Here is a 12164-nt window from a genome sequence, read left to right as displayed (position 1 = left end):
TTTTAAAATTCAATGCTAACCATTCACACTAGTTATTTTGCCTATGCACCCTTTTAAGCCTAAAATCATAAGAGATCTACAACCTATACTCCAGGAGGATGAATTACTGAAAGAGATATTCCCATCCCCACCAGTACTGGCCTTCCGACAGCCACCCAACTTAAAACACAAGCTAATCAGAAGTAAACTTCCATCACAGACTGAAAAGGAACAGAAGGGCACACGTCCCTGTAATTTATCCAGTTGCAAAACTATGCCAAAACATTTCACAGGACCCCACAGTTATCCACAAAGGAAAGATATTCAACATAAATGGATCTTTCACTTGCTCATCTTCCAATGTGGTATATATCATTCAGTGTAAAAAATGTAACAAAGGATGCTATATTGGAGAAACAGGCCAGATGCTTAAGACAAGATTCAATTTACATAGACATCACATGAACAATACAGCCAGTAGGGCCCCCACCCCGGTGGGACAGCACTTCACAGAACCAGGACACTGTACCAGTGATTTCACAGTAAGAATACTGAAAGGTAACTTTAAAACCATACAAGAACGTAAGACCTTTGAAGTCAGAATGATTGAATATTTTAACACCCAACAGAACGGAATTAACAAGGATCTGGGGTTCCTAGCGCATTATAAACCATAAAGCTGTATGTCTCTGTTGATCACCCCACCCCTCACCTTTCCACACCCATCCTGTTAGAATATCAGTAATATGCTTTGATGTCCCCATGCATACCTCCTACCCACCCCCATCCTCCCACCCTGTCAGACTGTCATAGTAATGCTTGAATGTTTTCACTTATATACACTGTCAGCTAGCACATTTGCTTATTTCCGATCTGACGAAGAAGGGCAACCTTCGAAAGCTAATCAAGAAATGTATTAAGTTATGTCCAATAAAAAAGGTATCATCTTATTTTCTTTTCCATGTTTTATTTTGTTTGATTTCTATTGATAACCTTAAGAGTGGACTAACACGGCTACCACACTCCTCTACTTAAGCCTAAAATATAATTTTGTTCTTCTCCTGACCCAGGTAAATTTTTTTTTTATTTCATGAATTTATAAAAACATCTGTCTTATAGTGGAGCTTGGGAGGAGGGGGATCTAGGATCAAGCCTTTTTGTATCACTGTTCAGAAAAAAGGAGTTTACAAGTCAGCATGTATTGAAAGCCTGGAAAGCCAGAGCCAGACCCCCCCCCCCCCCCCCCCCCCACCCAACTGCCATGGTTCCTTGTGAAAGTTATCTTAAAACTGCTTTGTTTCTGCTGATTTTTGTTCTGAGAAAAGGAAGGTGAATGGACTTCTGTCTGCTGCCACGTGCTGTGAAAAAATAGGGGAATCAAAAACAAGCAACCCTGGAACATTCTCAACACACCCCCTTGTGATTTGGACACACTACAGACAAATTGCATAGATAAATAGGTTTCAAAAATACAGATTTGGATGTTTTGAGAAGAAAAGCATCCAAATGCTGCTTTATGACACTTCCATACATGTGTAACTTATAGTATTCTATAAGCTATGTGTATAAGTGTCCTGACTATGCTCCATCCAGACTCCTCCTATATGTACACCCTCCTCTAAAATATTTGCAGTACAAGACATATGTAGAATTTTGGCATTCACGCGCATATCTGCAGACATCAGTGTGTATATGCCAGTATTCTAACAATTATACATGTAATTGGGGCTTAACTGTCAGCACATACTTTAAAGATTTGTCTTGCTCATGCCCATTGGTTTTACCTCTGTCCTCTGTGCCTGTGTGGGCTGGGCTATTATATGTTCTGGTTTTCATTCTCAGTTTTTGATGCAGTTCAATTTTGTATGGAACACTTAGCAGGGTTTTAAAAAGTTTAGATGGCTTCCTAAAGCAAAAGTCCACAGACAATTATTAAAATGGAGTTGGGGAAAATCCACTGCTTATAAGCAGCATAAAATGTATTGTACTGTTTTGGGATCTTGCCAGGTAGTTGTGACCTGGATTGGACACTGTTGGAAACAGGATGCTGGGCTTGATGGACCTTCGTTCTGTCCCAGTATGGCAATACTTATGTACTTATATGAAAGGCCTTTCTTTTGCACGCAGAGTGAGTAGCATTTTTGAAGTGACTGAAATTTACCCTATTCTACATTCCATTTCTTTTTCAGCCTTGTATTGAAATGTTCCACTTTCAATCAGTGTTCATATCTGTGTTTAGCTCCACTTTTTATTTTCACATTCCCCCTCCTCCCCCTTATTCTGTATTATTTTCCTCAGAAAAGTGATTATAGAGCAGTCCTAAATGACCTGAGGCGTTACTGCCTGTTACTGCTTTTCATCAGGTACTAAGGAACTGGGGTTTACATTGAACTGGAAGAGACAGAATTGTATGTGCTGCCTTATGACTTCCTTTGAACGTCTTTGTGGTTCTGCTTTGTCTGTGAGATATTTTTTTCCTGATTTGACTTTGTTTCTTTAACAGCCCCCACATCTCCTGCTTCTCCTTTAGCAATTGGAGCATCTAGAAAAGAAAGAGGGAGGCTTTGAAAAAGAAAAAAAGTGGCCCTTCCACCTTTTCCAACAGAGGAGTAGAAGGATGGGATCCTTGATCCTACAAAAGAAACTGGAAAAAGGAAGAAAAAATAGTTGAATTGATTTTATTCTTATTTTGAGTAATACTAAAATTTTGAATATAAACATTGTGCAAGCTGTCCTTTCTTCTTTTTCCTAATGGACTGTAGATATAATTGAGAAATAAGTATACATATGCCCAATGTGGGCACAGACTGTGTTTGGATGTGAAAGGATATGAGTCTGAGATAAAATTGGAAAGACGTATCTGGTGAGTGGGAGCATTGGGCTTCTGGTATTGTATGTAGGGGGTGGTAAAGAATTTTAAAATCAGTCTCCTATGACTAAGGCTGTTATACTATTTTAAAGAATGGAGAAAAGCTTCTGAAATGGGATCCTTTGGGATGTCAGTCTTGATGCTTTTATCACATTCCATTGCTGTATGATATGAAAAAGTGATAGGTGAAAAGATGGCAGGTCTCAGATTTCCATGATTTTCTAGGGGAAGTAAAAGAAGATAATCTTGACAGTGTTTCTGCTTTAGAATGCCAGCAGGCTCAGGACAATTCAGTGTGTGTGTATATATGAGTGTGTATGAGACACACTAATTCCTCATAGACTGATTTGTTCAGCAGAGCGAAGGGTGTTAATGAAGTGTCCATGCTGTCTCTTCTACCTGTTTCATTTTTAAACTGTGCTGAATAATTTTTAGTCTGCTGTGAACAGAAAAAAAAAATCCAGCAATGTTTTCTCAGGAGCGGAGAGCAAAGAGACAGCTACAGAACGGACTTGAGATGGCTGTACAAAAAACTCCATGGCCAACAAAACTATGCATCATAGTTACATAGGCAAAGATGCAATTTTGATTTTACCAGGATATAAAATGAAGGACAGGCAATCTTCCAGACAGGTACTACTACTACTTAACATTTCTAGAGCGCTACTAGGGTTACGCAGCGCTGTACAGTTTAACAAAGAAGGACAGTCCCTGCTCAAAGGAGCTTACAATCTAAAGGACGAAATGTCAAGTTGGGGCTGTCTAGATTTCCTGAATAGAGGTAAAGTGGTTAGGTGCCGAAGGCGACATTGAAGAGGTGGGCTTTGAGCAAGGATTTGAAGATGGGCAGGGAGAGGGCCCGGCGTATGGGCTCAGGGAGTTTATTCCAAGTATGGGGTGAGGTGAGGCAGAAAGGGCGGAACCTGGAGTTGGCGGTGGTGGAGAAGGGTACTGAGAGGAGGGATTTGTCTTGAGAGCGGAGGTTACGGGTAGGAACGTAAGGGGAGATGAGGGTAGAGAGGTAAGGAGGGGCTGCAGATTGAGTGCATTTGTAGGTTAGCACTTGTAGGTACCCCTATAATTTTTTTCTGTATTTAGAAATGTAAGATTGCTGGGGCATTTGTAGCCTCCAGCAAATGATTTTCTCAACTTTCACTGCTGTGGTAGATAGAGAGGTGCAAAACTGCTTCATTTCAGGTAAATATTTTCAGAACAGAGATAAAAGATCTTATAATTTAGTTTATTGACTGCTGTTAAAAGATTCTCACTCATGCTGGCTCTTCTCAGGAAATCAAGATACAACAAAAAAGCACATTAACATTTACAGAATGGAAATAAAATGAGTAAGATTAAATACAATGGGTTGTATAGCCATATTAAAAAGTGACCAGTCACAAATGCTGCATGGTTTGCTACTGGATGAAGGTTAGTGACACACAGACCCCATTATAGCACCTTTCCACATGGCACATTGTTGAGACCTAAAATATAGAACAGGAAAAGTTCTCTACGATGACGAATCACAGAAGGCAAAAGTAGAGACTAATAGACGATTCACCACTGGAGACGTGAGTCCAACAGTCTTTATTATATCAGAGATAACGACTCGACACAGGCCGTGTTTCGACGCTAAAAAGCGTATTCTGTTTGGTGCTACGTGATCAGTGAGTTGACAACACATATACAAGTAGGACTCTTCGTTTTGCATTCATTACTTGGTGTATTTATTGACCCCTGATGCAGACACTTTTTAGCGTCGAAACACGGCCTGTGTCGGGTCGTTATCTCTGATATAATAAAGACTGTTGGACTCACGTCTCCAGTGGTGAATCGTCTATTAGTCTCTACATTGTTGAGACCTTACATCTTTCTTTTCTAGCCATCATTAATGCCTGAACTACCACTCTTCCCTTTCACTGATGCAGTCAGTCACTCAATACTGATTCATAAGTCAAATTTACTCGATTGGAAGGCAATTACCATTTAAAATGACATATGTTAGACATTGATAAGTTCTTACTTCATAAACAAAGCTGTGAAGAGACAGTGATTGAACAGTAATGTTTGTTATGATGGCATTAAGAGAGATCAGCAACAGTGCATAGTATAGGCAGATGCCACACAGAGGGAGATAGAGAGAAAAGAAAGAAAGAAAGAAAGAAAGAAAGAAAGAAAGAAAGAAAGAAAGAAAGAAAGAAAGAAAGAAAGAAAGAAAGAAAGAAAGAAAGAAAGAAAGAAAGAAAGAAATAGAGCTATAGGGGGTTATGAAATGGAAGTTACTGTACATACTATAAGGACACTTTACATAGCATGGGCATTTGCACTCCTCCCTTGCAAAATAAAACTTGAAACCTGAAAAGTGGCAAAAATAGGCAGCATCTTTTACTGAGCATTTTTGCAATCACAACTGTGACACATCTAACTTAAGTGACACAAAGCACTTCCCCTGTAATTAACATAACTACCATGGAATTTTCTCCAATCACCCTCCAGGGGTACACAGTCAGTCTCAGCCAAATGACTTATTGCTGTCAACCTAGGCATGATGGTGTGCCATGTACCATGCAATATTCTTCACAATATATCTCTCATCCCATGATAGTATCAGAATAGAGGATACCCTGCAAGTTAGACAAACATCCTCCTAATTTCCTAATTTCCCATAAAACCTTTTTGGATTACATCAAGCCCAGTATCCTGTTTCCAACAGTGGCCAATCCAGGTCACAAGTACCTGGCAAGATCCCAAAACAGTATAATACATTTTATGATGCTTATTAGCAGTGGTTTTTTTCCCCAAGTCCATTTTAACAATGGCTTAAGGACTTTTCTTTTAGGAAGCTAGCCAAACCTTTTTTAAACCCCGCTAAGCTAACTGCTTTTACCACATTCTCTGGCAACGAATTCCAGAGTTTAATTATGTGTTGAGTGAAGAAATATTTCCTCCGATTAATTTTAAATTTACCACTTTGTAGCTTCAATGCGTGCCCCCTAGTCCTAGTATTTCTGGAAAGAGTAAACAAGTGATTCACGTCTACCCATTCCACTCCACTCAGTATTTTATATACTTTTATCATATCTCCCCTCAGCCATCTTTTCTCCAAGCTGAAGAGCCCAAGTAATTTCAGCCTTTCCTCATAAGGAAGTTGTCCCACCCCCTTTATAATTTTTGTCACCCTTCTCTGTACCTTTTCTATTCCACTATTGGGCTCATTTTCGAAAGAGAAGGATGTCCATCTTTCAACATAAATTGGAAGATGGACGTCTTTCTCCCAGGGACATCCAAATCGGTATAATCGAAACTCGATTTAGGACGCCTTCAACTGCACTCCGTCACAAAGATGGTCAATGTTGAAGGGGCGTGTCGGAGGTGTAGCAAAGGCGGAATTTGGGCATGCCTAACACTTGGACGTCCTTGACCCATAATCGAAAAAAACAAGGACGTCTGTGACGAACACTTGGATGTTTTCACCCGGACCTGTTTTTCTTACGACCAAGGCACAAAAAGGTGCCCAAAATGACCAGATGACCACAGGAGAGTTTCGGGGATGACATCCTGTTACTCCCCCAGTGGTCACTAACCCCCCTCCCACCCTCAAAAAACATCTTTCAAAATATGTCATGCCAGTCTCAGATGTCATATTCAGGTCCATGACCGCGCATGAAGGTCCCAGAAGCAGTTTTAGTGGATACTGCAGTGCACTTCAGACAGGCGGACCCAGGCCCATACCCCCTCCCCCACCTGTTATATTTGTGGAGGAAACAGCGAGCCCTCCAAAACCCATCACAAACCCACTGTACCCACATCGAAGTACCCCCTTCACCCGTAAGGGCTATGGTAGTGGTGCACAGTTGTGGGTAGCGGGTTTTTGGGAGGCTCAGCACACAAGGTAAGGGAGCTATGTTCCTGGAAGCAATTTATGAAGCCTGGAAGCTGACTAACATTATTTTTTTTTATTTTTGTTACATTTGTACCCCGCACTTTCCCACTCATGGCAGGCTCACATATTATATACAGGTTCTTATTTGTACCTGGGGCAATGGAGGATTAAGTGACTTGCCCAGAGTCACAAGGAGCTGCCTGTGCCCGAAGTGGGAATCAAACTCAGTTCCTCAGTTCCCTAGGACCAGAGTCCACCACCCTAACCACTAGGCCACTCCTCCACTCCTAATTTCTCTGAAAGTTTGGGGCATACTAAATGCGGCTCGTGTCAATGGTGCGATACAACTATTGAAGGTACCATGTGGCAATACTCTACTACTTCACGTCCGATCTACGCAAGGTCATCCACTAATTGCCTTACCAGTAATGTGGTGTATGCAATCATCTGCCCCTGTCAAAAAATTTACGTGGGCAGATTGAGTCGACCAGTAAAAGCTCGTTTGAATGAACATAAATCGAGGATTAAAAATCAAGTTCTTACAGCACCACTGGTCCAACATTGGTTGGAATGTCACCATCTGTTAAGTGAAATCAAATGGAGAATTATAGATCGTGTATAACTAGGGTGGGAAGGTGGGAATGCTAGTCAGCTACTGAATTTTAAAGAACAGCAGTGGATTTTTCAACTTCATACCCTTCATCCTGACGGACTTAACTCCAAGATTGACTGGTGGTCTCTACTTTAATTTGATTGGGTGTTCTGTAGTTTTCTTAGAACCTATCAAATACTCTGTTTTTGATCAGCTGTAGCCTATTTAAAGTTGAAGCCTGCACTGAGACGCCGCGACCATTTTTTTCTTATGCAGGAGCATGTGTACCACGGAGTTGTGAGTGTTACTGCAATCTAATATGCTAGTAAGAATGATAAGTGAGGGATCTGTTACTATTGATAACCTGATAATTTTGGGATTATTTTTTGCCCCTTTAGAGAGCCTCTTCCCTGAGGAAGTTTTTCGAAACCTGACCAAGTCGGCAGAGGTTCTCCTGTTTTTAAAAGTTGCTGCCGATTTAAAAGACAAGTGCTGCTGCTCTACTATACATGTTTTGGATAAATGTTTTATATTGAAAATGCACTTTAGAAAAATATTGAGGGTGATCTAATGACGATTTGCACCACAACCATTTTTTTCTCTATAGAAGAAGGAACGCTGGGTTCCTATGGCGTGAGCTACAGTAGTATCTAATGATCCCCATAAAAACAGATGATCCTTATATTAAGTTTGATAAAAGTGATATAAGATTGATTGAATGGCACTCCTGGCTAGAATCTTTATAAAATAAATCCTGGTTCAATATCTATGAAGTCACAAGTTTTATAATTGAAGTGCTATTGTTTGGGACTCCACGTAATGTATACATATATTCCTATGGGCATCTATAGCATTTAGCGCATGCTAATCATTAGCGTGTGCTAAAAATGCTAGCATGCCTTTGCAAAAGGACCCCTTAATATCAGAAATATAAAAAAGGATGATAAAATAATCATTAAAAAAGAATAATAAATACCAATCCAGATGGTTATGGATACCAGTGCACACAAACTCATGCAGACACTTTACAAAGCATGCTAAACAACTACTGAAATATCATAGAGCTGTATTAGTACAGCAAAACATCTGGGACCTTATTCTATAAAAATTTATGCTCCTAAAATTTAGGCTCCTAAAATGTATACTGCTAAATTTATGCTCTTAAATTAGGAGCATAATCTATTTTGGAGCATAGAGTATGCTCCTAATTTAGGAGCTTACCCTAGGGGTCCTTTGCTAAACCACAGCAAAAAGTGGCCTGCAGTAGTGTGGGCGGGTGATTTTGGTGCATGCCGGGCCAGTTTTTACCATGTCTGGGAAAAAGTGCCATTTTTCAGTGGGCTGGGAAAAGGGTCTGCGGTAAAATTGAAACTAGTGTGTGCCTGAGCCCTTAATGCCACACATTGATCTAGCAGTAAGGGCTCATGCATACACATGAGGTAACCAGTTGGCATGCACCAACTACCAATTAATGGCGGAAACGTCACACATGGTAGGAAATAAAAACGTAATTTGTCCCAGTGGCATAGGTGTGCACCAAATCTGAAATTACTGTCAGGTGGTGTGCTAGCCTAATGGTACTTCTCATTTTGGTGCACGCTGCACACATGTAGAGCCTACCGCACCTTTGTAAAATGGCCCCCTAGTGAGTAAAGTGGCTAAACAAATCATAGAATAATATTAATACAGTACAGTAAAGCATATGAATATAAACAATATTCAAGAACAAATATAAGCACATTTCCAAGCTAGCAAAGTACAATGTGCATAAACCCCTATAAAGAACATCATAACATTATAATAGGGTATAATAAACATGAGAACCAATGTGAAAATGCACATGAAAATGCAACTGTTGAAAACCTGTTGTGACCATGTGGATTCTATGTGAAGCAGAAAAGAAAACAAGGGGGGGGGGGGGAGGATTCATCAAGTGACATTAGGGCTTTAAGCCACATTAATTGGCCCCGAGTGTGGCTTAAACAACCCTAATATCGCTTTTTCTAAAAATATGTGCCTATGTTGCCCTTATAAAATGTATCCTTTATAGTACATTTTACCCTACAATTGTAGCTCTGTGTGCTAAAAGCATTTAATGTATACATACTAGCTGAGTATCTTCTCTTATCCTCAATGTTCAACTCCTTGCTTCAGCGGTTGGAAAATAATGTTGTCAATGCTGAGAGAAGAATATGAAGAAAATCTGGACCCCCGAAAAGAAAAGAAAATAAGAATACAAGAAGTGCCATACTGGGTCAGACCACAGATCCATCACCCTCTGCATCTTGCTCCTTACAGTGGCCAATCCAGGTCACAAGTATTTGGCAATTCATCAAAGAGAAGGTCAATTTCACATTGGTCATTTGAAGGGATAAGTGATGGCTTTTCTCAGTCTACCTGACTTAAGATTGTTTATGGTCTATTCAACATTCACATCGACTCTAACAGTCCATCTCCTTGACCAGTAACTCTGATAGCTTCCAGTTAGCTGAGGTCTTGAAATAATGTACATGATAAAAAGTTAAAGTCTGGTCTAATGCAGGTATTAAATGCCAGGCCTTAACCAGTGAATCCTACCTAGTACATGGTAGGAAGCATAACGCATTTTGGGGCCCTTTTACTAAGGTGCGTAAGCACCTATGCATGTCCAACACACATCAGTTTGGAACTACAGCCCGGCTACCGCGTGCCCAGGGTGATAATTCCATTTTTTACACACGTCTGATATGTGCAGCAGAAAAACATTTCTTTCTACTGCATTGCGCTAACCGGTCGGTAATCGGCAGTGTACGTGCACTGATTACTGCCCGGTTAATGCGTGAGACTTTACCGCTAAGTCAACGGGTGATGGTAAGGTCTCAGGCCCAAAATGGACGCACAACAATTTTAATTTTGCCGCACATCCATTTTCAGTCCCCCCCCCCCCCCAAAGGCCTTTTTTGCAGACTCGCTGAAAAATGGATCTGTGTTTGTCCAATACATGAGCCTCCAAGAGCCCAGGCATTTTTCAGCACACCTTAGTAAAAAGATCCCTTTGCATGCACCTTCTAAAGGATCATTTGTATATAATATTTCTTCATTTACATGCATGTACATATTAATTTTAGCATACATATGCTATCATCATTCTAAATTGATTTACCACACAGCCTAGGACCTCCATGGGCAATATGCTATTTTTTGAGCACATTAAGCAGACTTTGCATGCATGGACCCTTTATCTACTTGGCCTATGTAGCACAGAATAAAATAGCATACAATGAAAGCAACATAAAATCATATTTCAGAAATTGAGTTAGACTTTCAATTCATTAGAACAGTCATGCTGTTCATGCGTAATTCATGTATTGTTGATATATATTTTGGCAGACACTGTTTTTTTGGGTATGGGATATAATAATGTAATATTTGGTATTGTAAGCTAAATCAAATTTCATCAGCTCTGTCAGTTATGATCTTGAGAACATTTATTATAAATAACTGGAATATCATTCTTTTAGACTTGATTATTCTTACATCTATTAGATCGTTAGATTGAGTAAGAAACATTTGTTTAAATCCTTTCAGTTCATTCCCTTTACTAGACCTTGAGGGTTAGTTAAAGGGTATGAAAAAGTCATGGGAAAAAATGCAGTCATAAGTGATTCAGAGTGGCTGTATGATTACATTTTCAGATGGAAAACGTCAGTTCATTGCACTTTGACAAAACCTCTTTCACATCCTCTTCCCATTGCTCTCTCAGCAGGCGTATTTAGTATATTTCTTCAACAGGACTTAAGAGTGGTGAAAAACAGAGAATGTGTGTGTATGGCGCATGGGTGTGGGTAGCTGTGCACACAGATGGGAGGGTGGGAGAGTAACAGTGCATATGCAGATGCACAAATGTCGGGTCTGAATATATATTCACCTACTTTGGCTAGTTATCTTCAGCTTGCATAGATATCTTCAGCTTGGAAAAGAGAAGGATGAGAGGAGATAGAATTGAGGTCTACAAAATCCTGAGTGGTGTAGAATGAGTACAGGTAAATCGATTTTTTACTTGTTTCAAAAGTACAAAGACTAGGGGACACTTGAGGAAGTTACATGGAAACACTTTTAAAACAAATAGGAGGAAATATTTTTTTCACCCAACGAATAGTTAAGCTCTGGAAATCTTTGCCAGAGAATGTGGTAACAGCGGTTAGCGTATCTGGGTTTAAAAACGGTTTGGACAAATTCCTAGAGAAAAAGTCCATATCTGCTATTGAGACACACATGGGAAGCAACTTCTTGCCCTGGGATTTGTAGTATGGAGTGTTGCCATGATTTGGGTTTTTGCCAGGTACTTGTGACCTGGCTTGGCCACTGTTTGGAAAACAGGATTCTGGGCTAGATTGTCCATCGGTCTGTCTGTCCCAGTAAGGCTACCCTTATGTTCTTATGTTCTCTTGTTATGGGAGCAAAATCTGTTGGACTACAGTTTTCACACTTCTAATCTATTTATCACTCTATGCTAAATAGAACATCTGTCTTGTGCACATCCTCTTTTGCTAGTCTAGTAGATAAACCTTCACATTTAATCGCTTTCTCCAATTTTTAATAATTCAAAGAAAAAAAAAACTAGTAAGCAAGTCAGGGCAAGCATGAAAAAGCATATATACACGAAGGGGCTATTTTACTAATGTATGCTTACTACAGCAAGAAAATGGCATACCGCGGGGTATGCTGGGGCATCCCATGGTAATTTTGCCTTGTGCCTGTGCTACTTACATGCTAATAAATAAAATTCATTGGCACAAGAGTCATGTCTGGGGTGGAGAGTGAGTGCATCTATGCAAGTCGATTAGTGTGTTAGCATTGCCGTG

This window comes from Microcaecilia unicolor, chromosome 1 (genome assembly GCF_901765095.1).
Source record: "Microcaecilia unicolor chromosome 1, aMicUni1.1, whole genome shotgun sequence".
NCBI classification, from domain to species: Eukaryota; Metazoa; Chordata; class Amphibia; order Gymnophiona; family Siphonopidae; genus Microcaecilia; species Microcaecilia unicolor.
Note: the sequence above shows the minus strand (reverse complement) of the source record.